This window comes from Beta vulgaris, chromosome 8 (assembly GCF_026745355.1).
Source record: "Beta vulgaris subsp. vulgaris cultivar EL10 chromosome 8, EL10.2, whole genome shotgun sequence".
NCBI lineage: Eukaryota > Viridiplantae > Streptophyta > Magnoliopsida > Caryophyllales > Amaranthaceae > Beta > Beta vulgaris.
In genome coordinates, this window is record NC_079209.1 from 4,476,314 (window position 1) to 4,503,841 (window position 27,528).

At 34.0% G+C, this 27,528-nt stretch overlaps 1 long non-coding RNA gene across 7 annotated transcripts; it reads left to right on the forward strand.

Moving 5' to 3' along the window:
• The first annotated feature begins 501 nt into the window (after positions 1 to 501).
• LOC104900741 (uncharacterized) lies at positions 502 to 17,755 on the forward strand. 7 transcript variants are annotated; one of them, XR_008967199.1, is made up of 10 exons: positions 502 to 813; positions 978 to 1,068; positions 3,084 to 3,189; positions 5,120 to 5,225; positions 9,166 to 9,269; positions 11,134 to 11,239; positions 13,320 to 13,419; positions 15,315 to 15,388; positions 15,685 to 15,918; positions 16,888 to 17,755. It is a non-coding gene; the product is annotated as an uncharacterized LOC104900741 (long non-coding RNA). The 7 variants fall into 7 exon arrangements; XR_008967201.1 differs by lacking the exon at positions 13,320 to 13,419 and having other exon boundaries at positions 503 to 813; XR_008967198.1 differs by lacking the exon at positions 15,315 to 15,388 and having other exon boundaries at positions 504 to 813.
• Positions 17,756 to 27,528: the final 9,773 nt, after the last annotated feature.

Consider the following 27,528-nt stretch of genomic DNA (forward strand, 5'->3'; position numbering starts at 1 on the left):
GTCCTAGATGTATTCCACTGATTTTTGATTTTTATGATTTTAGAATCAATGATATAAGTACAATTATAAGCTTAAATTTGGTCATATTGATAGTAATCATCTTAATTTTGAAAATTGACAACTAAAAACCATAAACTACGGGCCCGTTTGTTATCGTTTTTTATTTTCAGTTTTCAGTTTTTTCGAAAACAAAAAACCAAAAACAGGAAACGAGAAAAATTGGTTTTCAATTTTTAATTGTCAGTTTTCAAAATTATCATGTTTTCAATAAATTTGATTATTTTTTTATTCATTATAGGACATATATCATATGATTTTGAAAATCGAAAAACCAAAAAATAGAAAACCACATTAATACCGAACAGGCCCTACATTTCTGGTTTCAAATTATGCTTTTTGGTTTAAAAAAAAAAAACTTAAAACTGAAAATAGAAAACGATAACGAACGGCCCTAGTTTCGTATTTTTAGGCGTAAAATGTACGTCGAATTTAGTGACCCGGTTCTGCTCCGTTAATTGGATCTCTAAACAAAGTTTCAGCATGCCAACTTCCTCAGCCCACTTCTCGATCTTCTCTCTTCAGCATCCTCTTCAATCTTATCTTCGCTGTTCTTATTAGACGCCATAAACAAACACCCCCTAAATGATTATTACTTCGGTTTAGCGCCGTTTCATTTCACTCTCTCAAAGCCCTCAGTCACTCTCGCCTCTCGGAGATCACACTTCGCCTCCTCTCAGTCTGCTGGTCGTTGCCGTCGGTCCGTTCAATTAGTGGTGCGTCGCAGGCTCGCAGCGTCGGTCGTCGGCAAAAATGGTGAGTTTTTGTTTACTCAATTGTAATCTGAGATAAATCTAGCCCTAAATTTGAGTATCCTCTTAAGTTTGATTGTTAGAAGATAAATCTAGCCCTAAATTTCGTGATTGCTGAATTTTCTTAGATCCCTCTTAACTTTATTTCTCTTTTCTCTCTAATGTCAGTTTTGCTATGTCCTATAAATTCGTCGACGATTCAGTCTGAGACTCCAAGTGTTCGACTCCGACAGACAGTGGCTCAGCGTTCGCCTTTCAGGTAACTTATTTGCCCAATGATTGAAGATCTGGCATTGTTGGAATATCTTTATTTTATGTAGAAATTCTCGCCAATTCTTGCATATATGATTTTGATCATTTAAGTTGGCAAAGATGGCATCATTCGAGATGAATGATTGAAAAAGTAAGTTATAATCTTCCTTTTTGTTTTTGTAATTTAAAAAAAGTTGTTAAGATTGTAGTTGATTTTAGGGCTTTTGAGGAGAACTGAAAGTTGTCATGATATTTGTTTCCCCCCTCTATTTAAGGACGGAATATGGTGTGTTTGATTGTGAAAATATAAGTTGTTTTTCTAAGATCTTGAATCAAAGTCACCAAAGAATGTATGGTAGTATAAACTCTATCAATAGAGACATGTTACATCTTATTCTTTTTCATATTAACCTGTCATAGAAATTATCATACCGTGAATTGCATTGCATGAATAATGGGAGTAAGAAATACACAACTTACAGAGTTGCTAGGGCCTCAGAATAGCCATGTTGGTGATAATGTGACTGCAGTTGAGGTTGTCATTGTTCTTAGAACCATCTGTAGAAGTTTTCTCACATTTTTCGAGTTTCAATTTTGAGGTAAGAAACACTCCGGAGTGGATGCTTTACTGTTCCAGCTTTGAACCCTTAAATTTTCTGTTTTTCAATAGTGCCCTTAGATTATAAGAAGGGTCATTTATGTTGTTGTATACCTATAAAAGGGTCATTAGAAGAGAGAATAAGTTATGAAGAAATTAATAAACTCCATGTAAGGGTTTGTGAGAACCACAAGAGAGTGAGAGGTTGTATAGCTAGATTGAGATCTAATTTGTTACCAAGTTTAGAGCAAGTGGACCAATGGGTCAAGGGTCTTGTGCTCCAAATTATTGTGATGGACTGATGAGAAACCACAAGCATGAAAGTAGGATGCTGATAAGCTACATTTATAGCACACACGTGTTCTAGCAAGGCCCTCATTTTAGCAACAGTTTAAAGGGAAGACACGATAAATTTGAAGCAATTTCACCTGTCTTGTAGTCATTATGGTTGAAAATTTAGAGCACCAAGGTTTTTAATGCATAAGAAATGAAGAACTGACTAGGTGTAGAACCTGCACAGACTCTATAGATTAAGACTATCACATAGTGAGGTGTTTCCCATGATTGACTTTATTAGGCTAACAGGAGAAGTGTTACAGTAGAAAGTAATTCAAGACAGTAAAAACAATCGTTGTGCCTATAAATAAAGCTAACATGTAACACAAGCCATGTAAGAAATATCCTAATATGGTCATGGTTACTTTTTATGCTCCTACATAGAACTAGCACGTCATTGGTGTCTGATCGCTAACATCAGACATGTGCAAGTTTGTAGAGAATTTTCTTTCAAGGATCTTGTTTCATTTCTCTCCATAATTCTTAGGAAATTTTCTTTTATCTCTACCTGTTTGACAGTCTACTCCTTTGAAGTCCCTCTCAGACAGGAGTCTTCCCACTGTAATTTTGTGTTCATTGATCTTTATTTTTTATTAAGAGCGATTGTGTTTGGTGATCTTTCTTTTCCTTGTTGCTTATTTGCTTTGCAAACTGATTTCATGTTCTGCCTTGTAAATTTTTGTGGTTTGTTGTCAATGCAATGCTAATTGCCAACAGATCAGTGAGCTTAAAACTCCAATTACAAGCTACACTTTTGCTTTTCTGAATAAATGGATTTTTCTAAGCATCCGGTGAGCAAAACATTTGTTCTGAGTTTTGGTATTGGTTCCACTGGTCTTTGGCATTACTATGCAATCTAGGGCTCTAAATTTATATTCCTCTATATTATATTGTTAGAGGATGTTGCTCATGCTTCCCTTATTTATAATCTTTCCTTTTCACTATTAAATTTCTCAAGGTCATATGGCGGATGGGATACTTCTTGATTTTATCTGTTCCTTCTCTAATTAGAGTAATGTTTATTAGTCTAGTACATGTGTGAACACATTTAATTATTTTTAGCTCCATTAATGATTCATCTTTTCCAGGTTTTGTGGGCATTTTCTATATACTTGGAAGCTGTTGCTATTCTTCCGCAGCTTGAAGAAGTGGAAACGTCCATAGCTTGACATCTCAATACGTTTTCTTTCTTGGGTATGTCATTCATTCATCTACTTGTTGCTTGTACTTGTTGGTATATCTTTATTCATTTGGACTTCTCACCATGGACTCAGTGTGGCTCTAGTATCACTTGTTAACATTGTGGTTGATTTTAGGGTTTTTGAGGAGAACTGAAAGTTGTGACGATATTTGTTTTCCCCCCTCTATTTAAGGATGGAATATGGTGTGTTTGATTGTGAAAATATAAGTTGTTTTTCTAAGATCTTGAATCAAAGTCACCAAAGAATGTATGGTAGTATAAACTCTATCAATAGAGACATGTTACATCTTATTCTTTTTCATATTAACCTGTCATAGAAATTATCATACCGTGAATTGCATTGCATGAATAATGGGAGTAAGAAATACACAACTTACAGAGTTGCTAGGGCCTCAGAATAGCCATGTTGGTGATAATGTGACTGCAGTTGAGGTTGTCATTGTTCTTAGAACCATCTGTAGAAGTTTTCTCACATTTTTCGAGTTTCAATTTTGAGGTAAGAAACACTCCGGAGTGGATGCTTTACTGTTCCAGCTTTGAACCCTTAAATTTTCTGTTTTTCAATAGTGCCCTTAGATTATAAGAAGGGTCATTTATGTTGTTGTATACCTATAAAAGGGTCATTAGAAGAGAGAATAAGTTATGAAGAAATTAATAAACTCCATGTAAGGGTTTGTGAGAACCACAAGAGAGTGAGAGGTTGTATAGCTAGATTGAGATCTAATTTGTTACCAAGTTTAGAGCAAGTGGACCAATGGGTCAAGGGTCTTGTGCTCCAAATTATTGTGATGGACTGATGAGTAAACCACAAGCATGAAAGTAGGATGCTGATAAGCTACATTTATAGCACACACGTGTTCTAGCAAGGCCCTCATTTTAGCAACAGTTTAAAGGGAAGACACGATAAATTTGAAGCAATTTCACCTGTCTTGTAGTCATTATGGTTGCAAAATTTAGAGCACCAAGGTTTTTAATGCATAAGAAATGAAGAACTGACTAGGTGTAGAACCTGCACAGACTCTATAGATTAAGACATATCACATAGTGAGGTGTTTCCCATGATTGACTTTATTAGGCTAACAGGAGAAGTGTTACAGTAGAAAGTAATTCAAGACAGTAAAAACAATCGTTGTGCCTATAAATAAAGCTAACATGTAACACAAGCCATGTAAGAAATATCCTAATATGGTCATGGTTACTTTTTATGCTCCTACATAGAACTAGCACGTCATTGGTGTCTGATCGCTAACATCAGACATGTGCAAGTTTGTAGAGAATTTTCTTTCAAGGATCTTGTTTCATTTCTCTCCATAATTCTTAGGAAATTTTCTTTTATCTCTACCTGTTTGACAGTCTACTCCTTTGAATCCCTCTCAGACAGGAGTCTTCCCACTGTAATTTTGTGTTCATTGATCTTTATTTTTTATTAAGAGCGATTGTGTTTGGTGATCTTTCTTTTCCTTGTTGCTTATTTGCTTTGCAAACTGATTTCATGTTCTCGGCCTTGTAAATTTTTGTGGTTTGTTGTCAATGCAATGCTAATTGCCAACAGATCAGTGAGCTTAAAACTCCAATTACAAGCTACACTTTTGCTTTTCTGAATAAATGGATTTTTCTAAGCATCCGGTGAGCAAAACATTTGTTCTGAGTTTTGGTATTGGTTCCACTGGTCTTTGGCATTACTATGCAATCTAGGGCTCTAAATTTATATTCCTCTATATTATATTGTTAGAGGATGTTGCTCATGCTTCCCTTATTTATAATCTTTCCTTTTCACTATTAAATTTCTCAAGGTCATATGGCGGATGGGATACTTCTTGATTTTATCTGTTCCTTCTCTAATTAGAGTAATGTTTATTAGTCTAGTACATGTGTGAACACATTTAATTATTTTTAGCTCCATTAATGATTCATCTTTTCCAGGTTTTGTGGGCATTTTCTATATACTTGGAAGCTGTTGCTATTCTTCCGCAGCTTGAAGAAGTGGAAACGTCCATAGCTTGACATCTCAATACGTTTTCTTTCTTGGGTATGTCATTCATTCATCTACTTGTTGCTTGTACTTGTTGGTATATCTTTATTCATTTGGACTTCTCACCATGGACTCAGTGTGGCTCTAGTATCACTTGTTAACATTGTGGTTGATTTTAGGGTTTTTGAGGAGAACTGAAAGTTGTGACGATATTTGTTTTCCCCCCTCTATTTAAGGATGGAATATGGTGTGTTTGATTGTGAAAATATAAGTTGTTTTTCTAAGATCTTGAATCAAAGTCACCAAAGAATGTATGGTAGTATAAACTCTATCAATAGAGACATGTTACATCTTATTCTTTTTCATATTAACCTGTCATAGAAATTATCATACCGTGAATTGCATTGCATGAATAATGGGAGTAAGAAATACACAACTTACAGAGTTGCTAGGGCCTCAGAATAGCCATGTTGGTGATAATGTGACTGCAGTTGAGGTTGTCATTGTTCTTAGAACCATCTGTAGAAGTTTTCTCACATTTTTCGAGTTTCAATTTTGACGTAAGAAACACTCCGGAGTGGATGCTTTACTGTTCCAGCTTTGAACCCTTAAATTTTCTGTTTTTCAATAGTGCCCTTAGATTATAAGAAGGGTCATTTAGGTTGTTGTATACCTATAAAAGGGTCATTAGAAGAGAGAATAAGTTATGAAGAAAGTAATAAACTCCATGTAAGGGTTTGTTAGAACCACAAGAGAGTGAGAGGTTGTATAGCTAGATTGAGATCTAATTTGTTACCAAGTTTAGAGCAAGTGGACCAATGGGTCAAGGGTCTTGTGCTCCAAATTATTGTGATGGACTGATGAGTAAACCACAAGCATGAAAGTAGGATGCTGATAAGCTGCATTTATAGCAGACACGTGTTCTAGCAAGGCCCTCGTTTTAGCAACAGTTTAAAGGGAAGACACGATAAATTTGAAGCAATTTCACCTGTCTTGTAGTCATTATGGTTGTAAAATTTAGAGCACCAAGGTTTTTAATGCATAAGAAATGAAGAACTGACTAGTGGAGAACCTGCACAGACTCTATAGATTAAGACAATAAAGCATAGTAGAGTTTCCCATGATTGACTTTATTAGGCTAACAGGAGAATTGTTACAGTGGAAAGTAATTCAATACAGTAAAAACAATCGCTGTGCCTATAAATAAAGCTAACATGTAACACAAGCCATGTAAGAAATATCCTAATATGGTCATGGTTACTTTTTATGCTCCTACATAGAACTAGCACGTCATTGGTGTCTGATCGCTAACATCAGACATGTGCAAGTTTGTAGAGAATTTTCTTTCAAGGATCTTGTTTCATTTCTCTCCATAATTCTTAGGAAATTTTCTTTTATCTCTACCTGTTTGACAGTCTACTCCTTTGAAGTCCCTCTCAGACAGGAGTCTTCCCACTGTAATTTTGTGTTCATTGATCTTTATTTTTTATTAAGAGCGATTGTGTTTGGTGATCTTTCTTTTCCTTGTTGCTTATTTGCTTTGCAAACTGATTTCATGTTCTCGGCCTTGTAAATTTTTGTGGTTTGTTGTCAATGCAATGCTAATTGCCAACAGATCAGTGAGCTTAAAACTCCAATTACAAGCTACACTTTTGCTTTTCTGAATAAATGGATTTTTCTAAGCATCCGGTGAGCAAAACATTTGTTCTGAGTTTTGGTATTGGTTCCACTGGTCTTTGGCATTACTATGCAATCTAGGGCTCTAAATTTATATTCCTCTATATTATATTGTTAGAGGATGTTGCTCATGCTTCCCTTATTTATAATCTTTCCTTTTCACTATTAAATTTCTCAAGGTCATATGGCGGATGGGATACTTCTTGATTTTATCTGTTCCTTCTCTAATTAGAGTAATGTTTATTAGTCTAGTACATGTGTGAACACATTTAATTATTTTTAGCTCCATTAATGATTCATCTTTCCAGGTTTTGTGGGCATTTTCTATATACTTGGAAGCTGTTGCATTCTTCCGCAGCTTGAAGAAGTGGAAACGTCCATAGCTTGACATCTCAATACGTTTCTTTCTTGGGTATGTCATTCATTCATCTACTTGTTGCTTGTACTTGTTGGTATATCTTTATTCATTTGGACTTCTCACCATGGACTCAGTGTGGCTCTAGTATCACTTGTTAACATTGTGGTTGATTTTAGGGTTTTTGAGGAGAACTAAAAGTTGTGACGATATTTGTTTTCCCCCCTCTATTTAAGGATGGAATATGGTGTGTTTGATTGTGAAAATATAAGTTGTTTTTCTAAGATCTTGAATCAAAGTCACCAAAGAATGTATGGTAGTATAAACTCTATCAATAGAGACATGTTACATCTTATTCTTTTTCATATTAACCTGTCATAGAAATTATCATACCGTGAATTGCATTGCATGAATAATGGGAGTAAGAAATACACAACTTACAGAGTTGCTAGGGCCTCAGAATAGCCATGTTGGTGATAATGTGACTGCAGTTGAGGTTGTCATTGTTCTTAGAACCATCTGTAGAAGTTTTCTCACATTTTTCGAGTTTCAATTTTGACGTAAGAAACACTCCGGAGTGCATGCTTTACTGTTCCAGCTTTGAACCCTTAAATTTTCTGTTTTTCAATAGTGCCCTTAGATTATAAGAAGGGTCATTTATGTTTTGTATACCTATAAAAGGGTCATTAGAAGAGAGAATAAGTTATGAAGAAAGTAATAAACTCCATGTAAGGGTTTGTTAGAACCACAAGAGAGTGAGAGGTTGTATAGCTAGATTGAGATCTAATTTGTTACCAAGTTTAGAGCAAGTGGACCAATGGGTCAAGGGTCTTGTGCTCCAAATTATTGTTGATGGACTGATGAGTAACCACAAGCATGAAAGTAGGATGCTGATAAGCTGCATTTATAGCAGACACGTGTTCTAGCAAGGCCCTCGTTTAGCAACAGTTTAAAGGGAAGACACGATAAATTTGAAGCAATTTCACCTGTCTTGTAGTCATTATGGTTGTAAAATTTAGAGCACCAAGGTTTTTAATGCATAAGAAATGAAGAACTGACTAGGTGGAGAACCTGCACAGACTCTATAGATTAAGACATAAAGCATAGTGAGGAGTTTCCCATGATTGACTTTATTAGGCTAACAGGAGAATTGTTACAGTGGAAAGTAATTCAATACCGTAAAAACAATCGTTGTGCTATAAATAAAGCTAACATGTAACACAAGCCATGTAAGAAATATCCTAATATGGTCATGGTTACTTTTTATGCTCCTACATAGAACTAGCACGTCATTGGTGTCTGATCGCTAACATCAGACATGTGCAAGTTTGTAGAGAATTTTCTTTCAAGGATCTTGTTTCATTTCTCTCCATAATTCTTAGGAAATTTTCTTTTATCTCTACCTGTTTGACAGTCTACTCCTTTGAAGTCCTCTCAGACAGGAGTCTTCCCACTGTAATTTGTGTTCATTGATCTTTATTTTTTATTGAGATGCTGTTTGGTGATCTTTCTTTTCCTTGTTGCTTATTGCTTTGCAAACTGATTTTCATGTTCTCGGCCTTGTAAATTTTTGTGTTTGTTGTCAATGCAATGCTAATTGCCAACAGATCAGTGAGCTTAAAACTCCAATTACAAGCTACACTTTTGCTTTTCTGAATAAATGGATTTTCTAAGCATCCGTGAGCAAAACATTTGTTCTGATTTGGTATTGGTTCCACTGGTCTTTGGCTATACTAGCAATCTAGGCTCTAAATTTATATTCCTCTATATTATATTGTTAGAGGATGTTGCTCATTTCCCTTATTTATAATCTTTCCTTTTCACTATTAAATTTCTCAAGTCATATGGCGGATGGGATACTTCTTGATTTTACTGTTCCTTCTCTAATTAGATAATGTTTATTAGTCTAGTACATGTGAACACATTTAATTATTTTTAGCTCCATTAATGATTCATCTTTTCCAGGTTTTGTGGGCATTTTCATATACTTGGAAGCTGTTGCTATTCTTCCGCAGCTTGAAGAATGGAAACGTCCATAGCTTGACATCTCAATACGTTTTCTTTCTTGGGTATGTCATTCATCTATCTATCGTTGCTTGTACTTGTTGGTATATCTTTATTCATTTGACTTCTCACCATGGACTCAGTGTGCTCTAGTATCACTTGTTAACATTGTGGTTGATTTTAGGGTTTTTGAGGAGAACTAAAAGTGTGACGATATTTGTTTTCCCCCTCTATTTAAGGATGGAATATGGTGTGTTTGATTGTGAAAATATAAGTTTTTTTCTAAGATCTTGAATCAAAGTCACCAAAGAATGTATGGTAGTATAAACTCTATCAATAGAGACATGTTACATCTTATTCTTTTTCATATTAACCTGTCATAGAAATTATCATACCGTGAATTGCATTGCATGAATAATGGGAGTAAGAAATACACAACTTACAGAGTTGCTAGGGCCTCAGAATAGCCATGTTGGTGATAATGTGACTGCAGTTGAGGTTGTCATTGTTCTTAGAACCATCTGTAGAAGTTTTCTCACATTTTTCGAGTTTCAATTTTGACGTAAGAAACACTCCGGAGTGCATGCTTTACTGTTCCAGCTTTGAACCCTTAAATTTTCTGTTTTTCAATAGTGCCCTTAGATTATAAGAAGGGTCATTTATGTTGTTGTATACCTATAAAAGGGTCATTAGAAGAGAGAATAAGTTATGAAGAAAGTAATAAACTCCATGTAAGGGTTTGTTAGAACCACAAGAGAGTGAGAGGTTGTATAGCTAGATTGAGATCTAATTTGTTACCAAGTTTAGAGCAAGTGGACCAATGGGTCAAGGGTCTTGTGCTCCAAATTATTGTGATGGACTGATGAGTAAACCACAAGCATGAAAGTAGGATGCTGATAAGCTGCATTTATAGCAGACACGTGTTCTAGCAAGGCCCTCGTTTTAGCAACAGTTTAAAGGGAAGACACGATAAATTTGAAGCAATTTCACCTGTCTTGTAGTCATTATGGTTGTAAAATTTAGAGCACCAAGGTTTTTAATGCATAAGAAATGAAGAACTGACTAGGTGGAGAACCTGCACAGACTCTATAGATTAAGACATAAAGCATAGTGAGGAGTTTCCCATGATTGACTTTATTAGGCTAACAGGAGAATTGTTACAGTGGAAAGTAATTCAATACCGTAAAAATCGTTGTGCCTATAAATAAAGCTAACATGTAACACAAGCCATGTAAGAAATATCCTAATATGGTCATGGTTACTTTTTAATCTGCTACATAGAACTTGTACGTCATTGGTGTCTGATCGCTAACATCAGACATGTGCAAGTTTGTAGTGAATTTTCTTTTAAGGATCTTAGTTCACTTCTTGCCATATTTCTTAGGAAATTTTCTTTTATCTCTACCTGTTTGACAGTCTACTCCTTTGAAGACCCTCTCAGAGCGATTGTGTTTGGTGATCTTTCTTTTCCTTGTTGCTTATTTGCTTTGCAAACTGATTTCATGTTCTGGGCCTTGTAAATTTTTTGGTATGTTGTCTATGCAATGCTAATTGCCAACAGATCACTGAGCTTAAAACTCCAATTACAAGCTACACTTTTGCTTTTCTTAATAAGTGGATTTTTCTAAGCATTTGGTGAGCAAAACATTTGTTCCGAGTTCTTGTATTGGTTCCAGTGGTCTCTGGCATTACTATGCAATCTAGGGCCCTAATTTTATATACCTCTATATTATATGGTAAGAGGATGTTGTCATGTTCCTTATTTATAACCTTTTCTTTTCACTATTAAATTTCTCAAGGTCATATGGCGGATGGTATACTTCTTGATTTTATCTGTTCCTTTTCTAATTAGAGTAATGTTTGGTAGTCTTGTACATGTGTGAACACATTTAATTATTTTTCTCTCCATTAATGATTTATCTTTTCCAGGTTTTGTGGGCATTTTCTATATACTTGGAAGGTGTTGCTATTCTTCCCCAGCTTGAAGAACTGGAAACGTCGATAACTTGACATCTCAATACGTTTTCTTTCTTGGGTATGTCATTCATTCATCTACTTGTTACTTGTTAGTATATCTTTATTCATTTGGACTTCTCACCATGGACTGAGTGTGGCTGTGTTATCACTTGTTAAGATTGTGGTGGATTTTAGGTTTTTGAGGAGAACTGAAAGTTGTGATGATATTTGTTTGCCCCCCTCTATTTACGGATGGAATATGGTGTGTTTGATTGTGAAAATATAAGTTGTTTTTCTAAGATCTTGAATGAAAGTCACCAAAGAATGTTGTTAGTATAAACTCTATCAATAAAGACATGTTACATCTTAGTATTTTTCATATTAACCTGTCATAGAAATTATCATACCGTGAATTGCATTGCATGAATAATGGGAGTAAGAAATACACAACTTGCAGAGTTGCTTGGGCCTCGGAATAGCCATGTTGGTGATAATGTGACTACAGTTGAGGTTGCCATTGTTATTAGAACCACCTGTAGAAGTTTTCTCACATTTTTCGAGTTTCAATTTTGAAGTAAGAAACACTCCGGAGTGGATGCTTCATTGTTCCAGCTTTGACCCCTTAAATTTGCTGTTTTTCAATAGCTCCCTTAGATTATAAGAAGGGTCTATTTGTTGTATACCTATAAAGGGTCATTAGAAGAGAGAATAAGTTATGAAGAAAGTAATAGACTCCATCTAAGGTTTGTGAGAACCACAAGAGTGAGAGGTTGTATAGCTAGATTGAGATCTAATTTGTTACCAAGTTTAGAGCAACTGGACCAATGGGTCAAGGGTCTTGTGCTCCAAATTATTGTGATGGACTGATGAGTAAACCACAAGCATGAAAGTAGGATGCCGATAAGTTGCATTTTTAGCAGACACGTGTTCTAGCAAGGCCCTAATTTTAGCAACAGTTTAAAGGGAAGGCATGATAAATTTGAAGTCTTGTAGTCATTATGGTTGCAAAATTTAGAGCACCAAGGTTTTTAATGCATAAGAAATGAAGAACTGACTAGGTGTAGAACCAGCACAAACTCTATAGATTAAGACATATCGCATAGTGAGGATTTCCCATGATTGACTTATTAGGCTAACAGGAAGTTTGCAGTGGAAGTAATTCCAATACTGTAAAAACAATCGTTGTGCTATAAATAAAGCTAACATGTAACACAAGCCATATAAGAAATATCCTAATATGGTCATGGTTACTTTTTATGTTGCTACATAGAACTTGTTCGTCATTGGTGTCTGATCGCTAACATCAGACATGTGCAAGTTTGTATAGAATTTTCTTTTAAGGATCTTGTTTCATTTCTCTCCATAATTCTTAGGAAATTTTTCTTTTATCTCTACCTGTTTGATAGTCGGCTCCTTTGAAGACCCTCTCAGACAGGAGTTTTCCCAACATAAGGAAACATATACAGAATGTCTTTAGGGATTACAAAATTCAAATTGTTATTACTCATTATATATAGTATCTTAAATAAGACCCTCTTAGATAGGATTTTAGTGCTTCTCGGATTGTACCCAACTTTTCCCTTTTTGATATATTGATATCTTCCCACTGTAATTTGTTGTTCATCGATTTTATCTTTATTTTTTATGAAGAGAGATTGTGTTTGGTGATCTTTCTTTTCCCTGTTGCTTATATGCGTTGCAAACTGATTTGATGTTTTGGGCCTTCTAAATTTTTGTGGTTTGTTTTCTTTGCAATGCTAATCGCCAACAGATCAGTGAGCTTAAAACTCCAATTACAGGCTACACTTTTGCTTTCCTTAATAAGTTGATTTTTGTAAGCATCTGGTGAGCAAAACATTTGTTCCGAGTTCTGGTATTGGTTCAGTTGTCTTTGGCATTACTTTGGCATTACTGTGCAATCTAGGGCCCTAATTTTATATACCTCTATATTATATGGTAAGAGGATGTTGCTCATGGTTCCCTTATTTATAACCTTTTCTTTTCACTATTAAATTTCTCAAGGTCATATGGCGGACGGGATACTTCTTGATTTTATCTGTTCCTTTTCTAATTAGTAATTAGAGTAATGTTTGTTAGTCTAGTACATGTGTGAACACATTTAATTATTTTTAGCTCCATTAATGATTTATCTTTTCCAGGTTTTGTGGTTCTGTATACTTGGAAGCTGTTATATTCTTCCCCACCTTGAAGAAGTGGAAACGTCGATGACTTGACATCTCAATACGTTTCCTTTCTTGGGTATGTCATTCTTTCATCTACTTGTTGCTTGTACTTGTTCGTATATCTTTATTCATTTGGAGTTCTCACCATGGACTGATTGTGGCTGTGTTATCACTTGTTAAGATTGTGGTTGATTTTAGGGTTTTTGAGGAGAACTGAAAGTTGTGATGATATTTGTTTACCCCCCTCTATTTACAGATGGAATATGGTGTGTTTGATTGTGAAAATATAAGTTGTTTTTCTAAAATCTTGAATCAAAATCACCAAAGAATGTATGTTAGTATAAACTCTATCAATAAAGACATGTTACATCTTAGTCTTTTTCATATTAACCTGTCATAGAAATTATCATACTGTGAATCACTGAATTGCATTGCATGAATAGTGGGAGTAAGAAATACACAACTTACAAAGTTTCTAGGGCCTCGGAATAGCCATGTTGGTGATAATGTGACTGCAGTTGAGGTTGCCATTGTTATTAGAACCATCTGTAGAAGTTTTCTCACATTTTTCGAGTTTCAATTTTGAAGTAAGAAACACTCCGGAGTGGATGCTTCACTGTTCCAGCTTTGACCCCTTACAAAGTTTCTAGGGCCTCGGAATAGCCATTCTGGTGATAATGTGACTGCAGTTGAGGTTGCCATTGTTATTAGAACCATCTGTAGAAGTTTTCTCACATTTTTCGAGTTTCAATTTTGAAGTAAGAAACACTCCGGAGTGGATGCTTCACTGTTCCAGCTTTGACCCCTTAAATTTTGCAGTTTTTCAATAGCTCCCTTAGATTATAAGAAGGGTCATTTATGTTGTTGTATACCTATAAAAGGGTCATTAGAAGAGAGAATAAGTTATGAAGAAAGTAATAGACTCCATGTAAGGGTTTGTGAGAACCACAAGAGAGTGAGAGGTTGTATAGCTAGATTGAGATCTAATTTGTTTCCAAGTTTAGAGCAACTGGACCAATGGGTCAAGGGTCTTGTGCTCCAAATTATTGTATGGACTGATGAGTAAACCACAAGCATGAAAGTAGGATGCTGATAAGCTGCATTTATAGCAGACACGTGTTCTAGCAAGGCCCTCATTTTAGCAACGGTTTAAAGGGAAGACACGATAAATTTGAAGTCTTGTAGTCATTATGGTTGCAAAATTTAGAGCACCAAGGTTTTTAATGCATAAGAAATGAAGAACTGACTAGGTGTAGAACCTGCACAAACTCTATAGATTAAGACATATCGCATAGTGAGGAGTTTCCCATGATTGAGTTTATTAGGCTAACAGGAGAAGTGTTACAGTGGAAAGTAATTCAATACCGTAAAAACAATCGTTGTGCCTATAAATAAAGCTAACATGTAACACCAGCCATATAAGAAATATCCTAATATGGTCATGGTTACTTTTTATGCTGCTACATAGAACTTGTTCGTCCTTGGTGTCTGATCGCTAACATCAGACATGTGCAAAGTTTGTAGAGAATTTTTTTTTTAAGGATCTTGTTTCACTTCTCTCCATAATTCTTAGGAAATTTTCTTTCATCTCTACCTGTTTGACAGTCGGCTCCTTTGAAGACCCTCTCAGACAGGAGTTTTCCCAACATAAGGACACATATACAGAATGTCTTTAGGCATTACAAAATTCAAATTGTCATTACTCATTATATATAGTATCTTAAATAAGACCCTCTTAGATTGGATTTTAGTGCTTCTCGAATTGTATCCAGCTTTTTCCTTTTTTATATATTGATATCTTCCCACTGTAATTTGTTGTTTATCGATCTTTATCTTTATTTTTTATTAAGAGAGATTGTGTTTGGTGATCTTTCATTTCCCTGTTGCTTATTTGCTTTGCAAAATTATTTCATGTTCTGGGCCTTCTAAATTTTTGTGGTTTGTTGTCTTTGCAATGCTAATCGCCAACAGATCAGTGAGCTTAAAACTCCAATTACAAGCTACACTTTTGCTTTTCTTAATAAGTGGATTTTTCTAAGCATCTGGTGAGCAAAACATTTGTTTCGAGTTATGGTATTGGTTCCAGTTGTCTTTGGCACGACTGTGCAATCTAGGGCCCTAATTTTATATACCTCTATATTATATGGTAAGAGGAAGTTGCTCATGGTTCCCTTATTTATAACCTTTTCTTTTCACTATTAAATTTCTCACGGTCATATGGCGGATGGGATACTTCTTGATTTTATCTGTTCCTTCTCTGATTAGAGTAATGTTTGTTAGTCTAGTACATGTGAACACATTTAATTATTTTTTAGCTCCATTAATGATTTATCTTTTCCAGGTTTTGTGGGCATTTCTATGGCTATTAATCAACCCGATAGCATAGTTTTGCTCCAAAGCACCTACTTAAGTAGGTTGTTGGAGAGATTCACGACCTCTCTGACTAACCCAGATGGTACCAAATACTATGATTTGGTACCCTGGTTCCACTGGGCACGTGCGGCCAGTCTGCCTCCGGATTACGGTATGCAATTGGATGAAAATCCAGTGCAAAAGCCAGTGAACCAAAAGGGAGGTCAGTTTCTTTTTCTGTTTCTTTCTTTCTGTGTTCTTGTTTATATTTATTGATGGGACTCTTGCAAAATTGTTTTCCTTTATGTGACACATGACACATCGACTGACCATTCCAATGCCAATATCATTGAATTCGACCAACTTTTATTATTTTTAAACTCATTAAATGAATTGGAGTTCTCTTAAATTAATGGAAGAGAAACACGACGAATATTTAGGGTGCGTTCTCTTAACCTTAATAAATTAAGTTTTAGGTTCAATAAGTTTAGATAAGTTTCAATTACGGCAGTAAGCTCCAATCAGTCATAGTAAGGTTCAATAAGTTCCAATTAGGTGCAATAAGTTCAATCAGGGCTAATAAGGTCTAATAAGTTCCTATCGTTAAAAGCTAATAAGAGTTTCAATCAGGTCCAATAAGGTCTAATAAGTTCCAATCAGGTCAATAAGTTTTAATCAGGTCCAATAATTTTTAATAAGGTTTAATCACGTCCAATAAGTTGAATCAGGTCCAATCAGGTTTATTAAGTTAAGATAATTTCACTGGTCCAATAAGCTGAAAAAAATGCACCCCTAAACTAATCATGGGACGGGCTTGGCCATAAAAATGTGGCCAACTTTTGGACCAAAGCCTCGGGCCGGGCCAAGCTACGTGCTATAATTCCCGCTAATTCGGGTCGGGTTAAGCGGGCTTTTCTGGTCATATATGGGTCGCGTCAAATTTAGACTAGTTTTATAGATTTAAGTTGCCTGTGGTGTTTTTTGCCAAAAAACAGACCGAGGCCGAACCACGGACCGAAAAGGTGTGTCCAAAACCCGCTCATTTTCAATCTGGGTCAGGTGGGTTCTATGGATCGGGATCATGTTAATCACTTCTACTCTACATTCAAGAGTAACAAGTCCATATGATGAATCTAATTACGTATTTATATTTTTTTATTTATTTTTTGCTTTTAATCATCTTTTTTTCCAGAATTTTGTGAGTACAACAAACTCACCTAATCACTGAGTGCAAGAAGCTCATGGATGGGAGAAGCACCTTATTTTCAATAAGCCATCTCACGGAAAGATCAATTCCCCAAGTCAATTATGTGAATGTAGATATTGCATGCGTTCTCATAAATTAGCAAAGCTATTCTACAAGGAGGTGACTAATTTTTTTTATTGGTGGGTTCAACAAACCCACCTTATCCATGTTGGATCCGCCACTGAGTGCAAGAAACTCATGGAAGGGAGAAGCACCTTATTTTGAATAAGCCATCTAATGGAAAGATCAATTCCTCAATTCAATTATGTGAATGTGGATATTGTCATGCGTTCTCATAAATTAGCAAAGCTATTCTACAAGGAGGTGACAACATGGAAGATGAAATTATGAAAGATACACAAATTTAAGCCATAGTCATCAACAGCCTAAAGATAAGCTAAAGAATTACAATGAGACGCATGTTTTTTGCAAATATTCTTCGGTGCTAGGAGATTCGAGTTGTTTATTTTGGTCATAGAAGGGTTTGGCATAAGTGTGAACAAGGATATCCCATGTTCTTTAGAGGTGTAAGCAATAGAGATTAGGGGGTCAAAAGGGTTGGAGATAAAGTGCTGCGGCGAGCACCAAACAAAAGGTTGTCTCAGCGAACCCAAGTAACATGCATGAGCAGGGTTGGGGATAGAGTCATCTTCCTCGTTGGTAATTTTTTTTTATAAGTTCCCCATTGGTAATTTTGAGACTAGAAAAAAATTATAAAATTGTTTTTATTTTTATGTTGTATTGTATACTATTAAAAGATTGTTATTGCATTTGAATTTCAATATTCAATTACTAGTTAGTGTTATACTCCCAATTTGTGTATCTATTTACTATAAATGTCTGATATTTGTATATTATTAATTACAAAATATATGTAAAAAATGATAACTATAATACTACATTTATTAAGGTTCTCTTCCAACATTTTACCTTCAGGTGTGTTTTTTCGTTCTTCTCACCCTACTTCCCTCACAAAAGATACTCATGAATCCAGTTAGGGTCGTAGTTGCGGCCTTGCGGGTGTGCAAAGAGCTCTTTCGCACAGGATCCCAGTCCAAAAATTTTGGTTTTATTTAGAAGGGTCCAATTTGAAAATTATCATGTTTTATATAAACGACAAATACTCCACATCTTCATCTTACGCTCTCCACTATCGTGTTCCTCAATCTCTTTCACCAAAAATTCAACTTACAATATCTTTAACTTTAGTATTGTTATCAATACTTTTTCATAATTATCAATAATACATCAATCCATCAATTAGTATTGGTTCTTTATACTTTTAATGAAAAATTGTGGTCCTTTCCTCTCATTACGGAGAAAGAAAGGCTCCAATTTTCATTATAAAACAAGACCCCATAAATATCCATGACGACCCTGATTCCAATGATCCACCATTAACCCTTACTCAATTTTTTAGTCTTTCAAAACAATTAGGCCGTTAAAAACAATTAGGGTGTCAAAAACAATTAGGGTTGCTTGGATTGAGTGTAATGCATTAAAGGGGTAAAAAAAGTCAAACTAAGCAAATTAAGGTGGTTAGAAGTGATTATGAAGGGGAAGAAGTGGTGATAAAAGGGATAAGCTAGTGATGGTAGGAAGAAAAAGGAATGGATAGGGGAATCGTTACTTCCATTGTGGGGGTAATAGTTACCCACCACCCCTAGAGTAATTGTCACCGTCATTTGGAGGTAATAACTTCTTCTTCCCTTCCTTCTCATCACAACAAAATCACATTATCCCTTTACAACCATCTTACTTCATCTCCAATTTTCTTTTATTAAGGTGGTTTGACTTTTATTATCCTATTAATCCATTACCCCAAATCAAAGCATGCCATTAGAAAGAATAAAAATATGGAGGTAGTATTTAAAAATATGTAAAGGCAAAAAGAGTTATAGTATTCGTTAAGATTAATTTAGAAAATGATAACATTGTATAGCCAAATTAAAAATAAAGTACGTCCCTTCAAAAAAATAAAAATAAAAATAAAGTACGTAGTGCTTCTAAAGTATTATGTATGTGTATTTTAGAGATTATTTGTACAATCCATATTTTATGGTTCTCTCTTATACAAAGATATATAAAGTTAAAACAGAAGTAAAATCCATATTTTGCAAATTCACTCTCTTTCTCTCTTTTCATCCAATAAAATAACAAGCTTCATTCTTTCAATTGATATCTTTATCCAAGAAACCAGAAAGTAGAGCAACAACTTAACTTACCGTTTATATATTGCGAGTAAAATCAACAAGAATTTTTTTTTTTTTTGACAAGAGCTAAAACTACACTAGACAACATCAAGTAGAAAAATGAAAAACTCTAGCTAATTCATGAGCATATTTAATTTGGTCTCTATGGATCTTACAAACTAAGCATAAAGGAAGAGCGTCAGCCAAATTCATTATATGTTGGACCGTCCATCAAAGTGTCACATTAGTCGAACTTGTGTTTTGTAACAGTTGGATGCAACAAGTAGAATCTGTTAAGATCTTAACAGAGCCAACATCAACAATATTTACTACTTACAATTGTGAGTAAAATCAACAATATTGAATACTTGCAAGTCCCTTTTTTGATATATAAAGGTTGTCAGTCAAATCTTTTCATTGACTCTCCTTTTTCATTTAGGGTCACTATAATCATTAGGTTTCTATCTTTTGACTCCAGCATATGTGAGTGAGACGTACGATTTACTATTTATAATTAGTAATTTGGCTTGGGATATCTAGGTTAGTTACTATTATCAAATATATTATTATTAATAAATTTCATAATTGATTTATTAATTTTTTGTAATTTTTTTCCTATTGCGAAATTGGATAATGGATATTATGTTATGATAAGTTGTTTTTAAAAAAATTAATTTTAAAGAATTAGGGATAAAAATAACAATTTCAATAGAATTTGGGTAAACAATTATTATCACCTTAATAAATGTGTTAGAGTTAAAAAAGAACTTGTCTATTTCGCTATAGTTGCAATTATAAGAATTTTATTATGTTCTAATTTGAAATATTAAACATTGAAATTATAGCGGATTGGAGGTTAACCTCTCACATTTCATTTCAAAGGTAGGATCATAAACATGTGTATAATAAGCTTGATAAGAGTGACACGTGACACATAGTTGGAGAGTGTCATGTGGCACCATTACTTTAATAGGAAACCCTTTTTAATATATCTGTATATATATTAATTATGTAGAATAATCTAAGATAAATAGTCAACTCTTTTGCAAAATAAATCAGTCATTATTTGATCATAATAATATCCGGTATATAAATTAAGAAATGAGGTTTCGAATAATAATTTAGGCCCATTGAATCTAAAAAATCGAGGTCGGTATAGTTGGTCAGAGATCTTCTTTAACAAGGGTTTAGTTTCTTGCCCCTTACAAAGTGGGATATAGATTTTTATATTGTGGTTTTTATCATGTTTTTTTCCGGATTTTTTTGTCAGATACTTGCATTCCGTCAGCAACAAAAAACCTGCTCCAATTTCAGCTCAATCTGATCAGATTGATTGAGCATATCGAGGTACCAGAGTTATCCTACGACCATATGTTGATGATGTTTTCGGGTCTTCGGAAAAAAAACATCACAGAATTCCTCCAGTTACTTGGGCAGCAGGGCATAGTAGCGGAAGAGGATTTTGATGATGAAATAGGGCCGATTGAGGTATTATTCTCATACCGAGGTCTTATTCTATTCAACTTAATCGTAGTTTCTACAAAAATTAATTAATAAGAAGTTTAAAAAAGTTTAGATAAGTTAACACAATTCTAATAACGTTTAATAACTTTAGATACGTTCCTGTACAAAAATAAGCTAAGGTTTGACATACTTAAAAAGTAAGATCTAATGAGTATTATCATGTTTAATTTGAAGGTCTTAAGGATCACTAATTAATATATAATACATTATCTAATCGTTCTAGCCAAGTGGCTTGACATACAATTTTAGGAGAATGATAGGGTAGGAAAATTAACATATTATTTTACATAATTTTAACACTTTATAATGCAGTAGCTAGTATTTTTGCTCGGGTAATGCTCTGAGTTAGTTATGATCATCAATATATTATTATTCATAAATTTCATAATGGGTTTTATTAGCTTTACGTAATTTTCTATCTAATGGAAAATGGACTTTATGTCATGATAAGTTGTATAAATTTTTTTTTTAAGGATTGGAATAAAAATAATAATTTTAATGGAATTGGTGGTAAGACAAGGTTATTAATTTAATAAAAGTGTTAGAGATCAAAAGACTTGTCTATGCCTTTATGATTACATATCATTATAAGGCTTTATTAAAATTGTAGTCGATTGGTGCTTAAACTCTCACAGTTCATTTCAAAAATCACATGTTCCTTTAATGCCATCTCCTTTTAATGCGGCCGTCAAATATTTTGAAGGCTCTGTACAAATTTTACAATTTGACCTGGGTGCTAATGGTTAATATATAAATAGAAAAACACTTTCCTAAAGAAAATATAAAGTTTAGAATTAACTTGTTCACCTAAAAAAATAAAAAATTATCATAATATATCTTTTTTATGTCGTTTTTTGCATAATATTCATCTCAACTCTAACTAGTTATTAGATCAGGATGATACACCAGGTAAAAAAAATTCATTTATTAATAAAATACTTTATGATAATAACACTAAATACAACTTAGTATAGTGATTAAAACTTAGTTAAATATAAATAGTCTGCGAGACACAACCTTAACTAAATTTAGGAACCATAAACGTGAAGTAATTCAATAAACAATCACCAAGAATAGTAAGCATTCTCCAATCAAAAAAAAAAAAAAGAATAGTAAGCATTCTTTATTCTTCTTTAATTCATATAACTAACTTTTCTCTTTTGTGCTTTTATTGTCTTAAAAGAAGCCTTAGTTAATGCTTGACGGTGTCCCAAGATTGTTGTAAATTCGCTTTAATGCCTTACATTGTCATAAGAAATTTAAAAATATTGATTCTTGCACAATATGATATTTCCTCCCATTCCTTTTGTTGATGTTTTGGAAGTTGGGTGCTTTTTATTTTATTTTATTTAAATTTCATTATATGCTTTTTTAAATAGGGCGCGTTGCGTTATTATGTCGACTGGAGTTATGCTTTCAGTTGCGATGAGCCCGATCATCGAGATTGGGATGAGCTGATCTGGTCGATCAAGTATTCAGTGGTTCGGTATGGAGGAGTGTTGTGTGAGTTTTACATGACCGACCAGTATGTACCATCTGGGAAGATAGTGTTTACTGGTGGAGGAGAGCGGGAGATGGTAGGTGGGCTGCTTGAGTTGGACGAGCAGGGCGTCACACGTGTGGTTGGTGGGACTCCGCTAGCACACGCAGTGGCGATGTTGGGTTGGGAGGGTAATGATTTGAGTTATTTGGATTCCAGGGGTGGTTCATATGGTAGATCTTTTGGAGGCCGAAGAGGGTTTGCTTCACTCCATGTTCAGGCCATTCATCACATTTATGTTCCGCAGATTAGGCGATGGTTTTGATATATGTACATAGTTGTTATGTTAGAATTTGATCAATATAGAAAATTGTTTATATATGAACTATTAATCGAGTAAAAAAGTCAAGTTCGTTTATTTTCTGTCTCGTTTTGTTTACCGTAGTATGCAAAATCTTCCTCTACCTTCTTCTCTTCTCTGAAAAGTACCTATCTTTCGCCCAGTCACAAACACTCCTTGTCTAAGGAAAGAAGTCCAGAGACAAAATATCTCTTCTACGCAAGAATTAACCTATGAATTAGGGGTTTTCATATCCGGGCACCGGAAAATGCTGGTACTAGCTTCTTTAGGCACTTGAAAGTTGGCCCATAACCCGACTAAGGATAACCGGGTACCTAATTTTTTTCCGGTCGTATCATAGGGTCCCCGGCTCTTTTTTTTTTATAAGAAAAATAAAGTTCAACTTTGTGACTTAGTGATACATTCACCTTGCAACTTAGGCTCCATTTGGTTGGATGTAAAACATTTTCTATGTAAAATGATTTTTCATGTAAAACATTTTACAATGGAAAATTCAAATGCAAAGCTAATTTTCCTTTGTTTGATTCAATGTAAAAAAAGTTATGGAAAAGAGAAAAATGGAAGGGGAAGGGAGAGGATGGATAAGAGGATAGTAAAAGGTTGTTAAGGAAGAGGGAGTAAAATGTGTTTTCCCTTCTTTTTGAAAGGAAAATGATTTTCACCTAAATCTCCCTTGATAGAAACCTTGTTTTACACCCCTTATCAAACCAAACAACGGAAAATGAAAGGAAAAGGAAAACTCATTTTCATAGAAAATATTTTACACCCTATGAAACGGAGTCTTAATAACTCATTCAAGTTGAGAGTATTGGCGTTTCATGCGAAGTTTCAAAGTATGCAAACTCACTGCCACCATTCCAATCCAATATCTTATCCATAGTTGATAAGTGTCATTTTCTTCATTTACCTAGTTTGCAAAATAAAAATAAAAGGGAGGGGAGAATTAATCAATGTGCTTAGTGCTCACAAATTTCACATTTCACAACCCACAAAATAACAATAAAAGGGAGGGGGATTAAAAAGTTTGAAAATACAAACTGCTTTATGTTTCTCAAAGTTTTTACAAACCAAAAGAGGAGAACACTACTTTTGTAACACACCTACCAACTCGAATCCTTTTTCATTTAATAAATTAAAGCTCGAGATGGGAAAAATCCATGAGGGTTAGACTCGAAGAGATTGCTACCGTTGCACTTATCTCCTTGGAAACAAATGCAAGGCTAGTGAAAGCATACTAAATTCAAATCAATTAATCTTTACAACCAAGTAAATTGTTCATAAATATTACTAATTACTTAAGTGTTTCAGAGTTCCAATGGAAGCTAAATCATAAGTTAAGTGGATGACAACTCTAAGTGATCTCCCTTTGATTCCGCGTCGATCCCCCACCTGCACAAATACATTGAAATGAAACAAGAGAGACAAACTCCAAAAAATCAGAAAAAACTGAGTAATTCCAACTCCATCCCGTAAAATATTTAAGTTAAAAATACTTTGTAAAACTAGTACGTTAATAGGAATAAGCATAGCACACACACATATATATATATATATATACATATATATATATACATATATATATATATATACATATATATATATATATACATATATATATATATCATATATATATATATACATATATATATATATACATATATAATATATATACATATATATATATATATATATATATATATATATACAATGAATAATCACATAATTAATTCAATTAATTGAATTATTTAAGGAGAGGAAAGAGAACACCAGTAAGCCGTGGTCAATCCCCAGTAACTACTTACTTCAACAATGTAGGTCGGGGTCTATCCCCAATAACTACCTATGAATATCATAATAGCCATAAATAGAGTAGTCCTAGTGTGCACACTCGTTCTACTTGGATCAGATCAAGATAGAAGGAAGACAAGTAACAAACAATCAGTATAGTAACCAGAAAACATGTAGTTGTTCATCATTTTCCTCCAATATTTCACTCTAAGTGATCAATAGTTTTTAATTCAAGTCATCACATAACACATGTACACATATGCGTCAATTCATTTAATCAAGAGTGAATACTTTTATTCCAAATCCAGAATTCAATTCATACATAGCTTAATCCGAGATTCCATTTGTATTCCTTATCATAACTGCCACTTGGTTACATTGATTAACTCATACATCCAATTATCATATGTTATTGATAATTTCCAACTTTCACTCATAACTTCAATATTAATAATATATAAATGGTCAAAATAACCATAATAATAATATAATAGTAATGATACTAATGATAATAATAATAACAATAATTATTAAGGAGACATATTATTTACATGCAATTATCTCAAAAGTTATGACCCACATAATTGGTAGCTCCTGTGGCTCGCCAACATAGCCCAAGCAAAAGTGCATTGCTAATAGTACCTCGCTCCTTCATTTGCTTGCTCCATACCCATCAAAGATCCAGATCAACCATCTAATACACACTCGAGAGACTCATAAAACTTAACATTCTCGTAGAAGTAAAAAGTACAACTGCTACTCTTCCCTTCATAGAGGGCAAGTTCATATTATTTCAGTCATTTTTTCTTTCTTAAACTCACCTATATGAGCAACTTAAATTTCTTTTGAACTAGCCGTCTACACGGACTTTGTAGGAAACAAAATTATTTAAAGACAACATAATATTTCTCTTTTTAAAAACATATATATATATATATTATTACTTATTAATCTAATGGTAAGAATAATCTGTTCTACTTTTTAGTATTATTATATTATCAAAAAATTCTTAAAATTTTCATAACCTCCCTAATTATTGCATCCAGTTATGTTCTTACATATTAACCTAAATTTCAAAAATAAGGTTGTGTTATAGTCTTTGTAATTAATTTTATATATATACATGTACATGTATACATGTATATATATGTTATTTCCCTAGGAACACTACAAGAGGGGGGGTGACTTGTATGTGTAGAAATAAACGTAACTTTTTGCGGAAATTTAAACTTAAACAATAAACAAGCTAGAGGAACACAATGGATTTTTACGAGGAAAAAACTTCTTGGGCCCAACAAGAAGAAACAACCTCGACCTAGGGATTTTAAACTCAACTCTTTCACTAATTAGGCCAAACAACTTTGTTACAACCTAATTCTATTCTCGAGCCACACCTTGAGTTCCTAAACTCAAGTTCCTGAGCCACTGTTCCCTTAACAACAGTTCCTCTCAACTTCACTCGAAGTTTTCTCACTCTTACTAGCTAGCTTTACTCAAAGCTTCTCTCTTACAGAACTTCACTCAAAGTCCCCTTACCCCAAAAACCAAAATACAATTGATCAAAATAAGCTTAGTGGAATTAGAGTAAGTAAGCAAAGAACAAATGGCTATTATGAGAGAATGAAGGCACTGTACATTAATTAGTTAAACTCACTTAATTACTTAGTCAGACACAATTTGGAACTTATTTAGACTTCAATATTTATAGTGACAATCATGTAGAACGTGGGAATTAAAATCGTGTTCATGTCAAAAACCATTATCCCATGATGTTCCTTCCCTTAAGGAACACGTTCCTTAACATATCCCATGATCCCATGATCTCTACTTGGACGTGAACATGTTTTAGTCACTGCTCCTAGATTATAGGAATTACTTGAGCATTATCCGAAAATCAATTTTAAATTAAAACAGATTTAATATTAAAACTGAAATTAAATCTTTAAGAAAATATTATCTTTTAAATAAACTTCTTTAAAAAATCGGATAATATTTTTCTTGTTTTTTTTCGAAAAACAAAATCTTTTCCTTAAACCGATTTTCCATAAAAACAGATTTTCTCTTAGATTGAAAAATGGTTACCTATTATATAGGCATGACTTATTCAACTTCCATGAGTGAACCGTTATACTGCTTCAAGCCTAAGTCTAGTTCCTTTTACTTGTTAAGTTCCTTTAACAGATTTGATTAGTGCCAATTAGTTTGTTCCTTAGAAAGGAACAAACTCTCATTCAAATAAGACTGTCAATGTTCCTTACCGACATTATTTGTTCCTTTACAATGGAACTTGAAAATAAAAACGTCTTGCTTTATTCTTCTTGTTCCAATGCTGCTCCAGTATCAATTAGGGTAACATCTTCATTTAGTCTTCGAAATCCTCTCTTGACTTCTTCCTTGACTTAGTATTCTCTTTGTTCCTTTCACTGATACCTTAAAAATCATACACTTAAATAATTCATTAGTTCACTACTTAGTTTGTATCTTTGTTCCTTTGTCATCATCAAAACTAGGGTTCAACAATATATGTACTCTCTTCAAGTCTATGGTTATGCAGATCAATAGTTCATATTATAATTTACTATGTAGAAATTTAAAAGAAGGAAGATTATTTCACGAGCACAATCCAATGTCTACAACTTTTTTTGCCACTTCTCTCAAGTGTTTGTTCAATCCTTCAAATTCACATTGGTAAATGACCTGGGGCATCGCCCGAGTCAACAAATAAGTTCAATTCTAGTAAGTACATCAAAAGTTATGATAAGAAGAGTAGACGTGACTCATTTTTCACATTTCTTCTGATGATTTTCCACTTTGTTTTCGCTCAAACTCGTACTATAAAATATCTAAACAATCCATATGCAATGTGTCTTTCTTCCAAATGCTCCTAATCATCCAGTTTCGCTAATTATACTCCAAATACGTTCTCAAAAGGTATTTGTCAAATCTAAAATCCAAATTTTGTTCGGATCGGATTTGGAGTAAGCATAAATCTAAATCGTACACCAAATGAGGAAGTTGATTTTGATGAAACATAATATGATTATGTTATTTGACTACTCCTCCTTGAAGAAGTAGACTTCGTAATTAGACGCTTGACTCCGGTTGCACCTAATACCATGTTTATTCTCAAAAGGATCGATTTGTAAATCGCTGAAGAATAAACTCGCCTCTATGGGCAACGGTTCCTGTTGCATTGTTCGTGATGTTCACTCCGTTTGGATCAAGAAACATGATCATAAGGT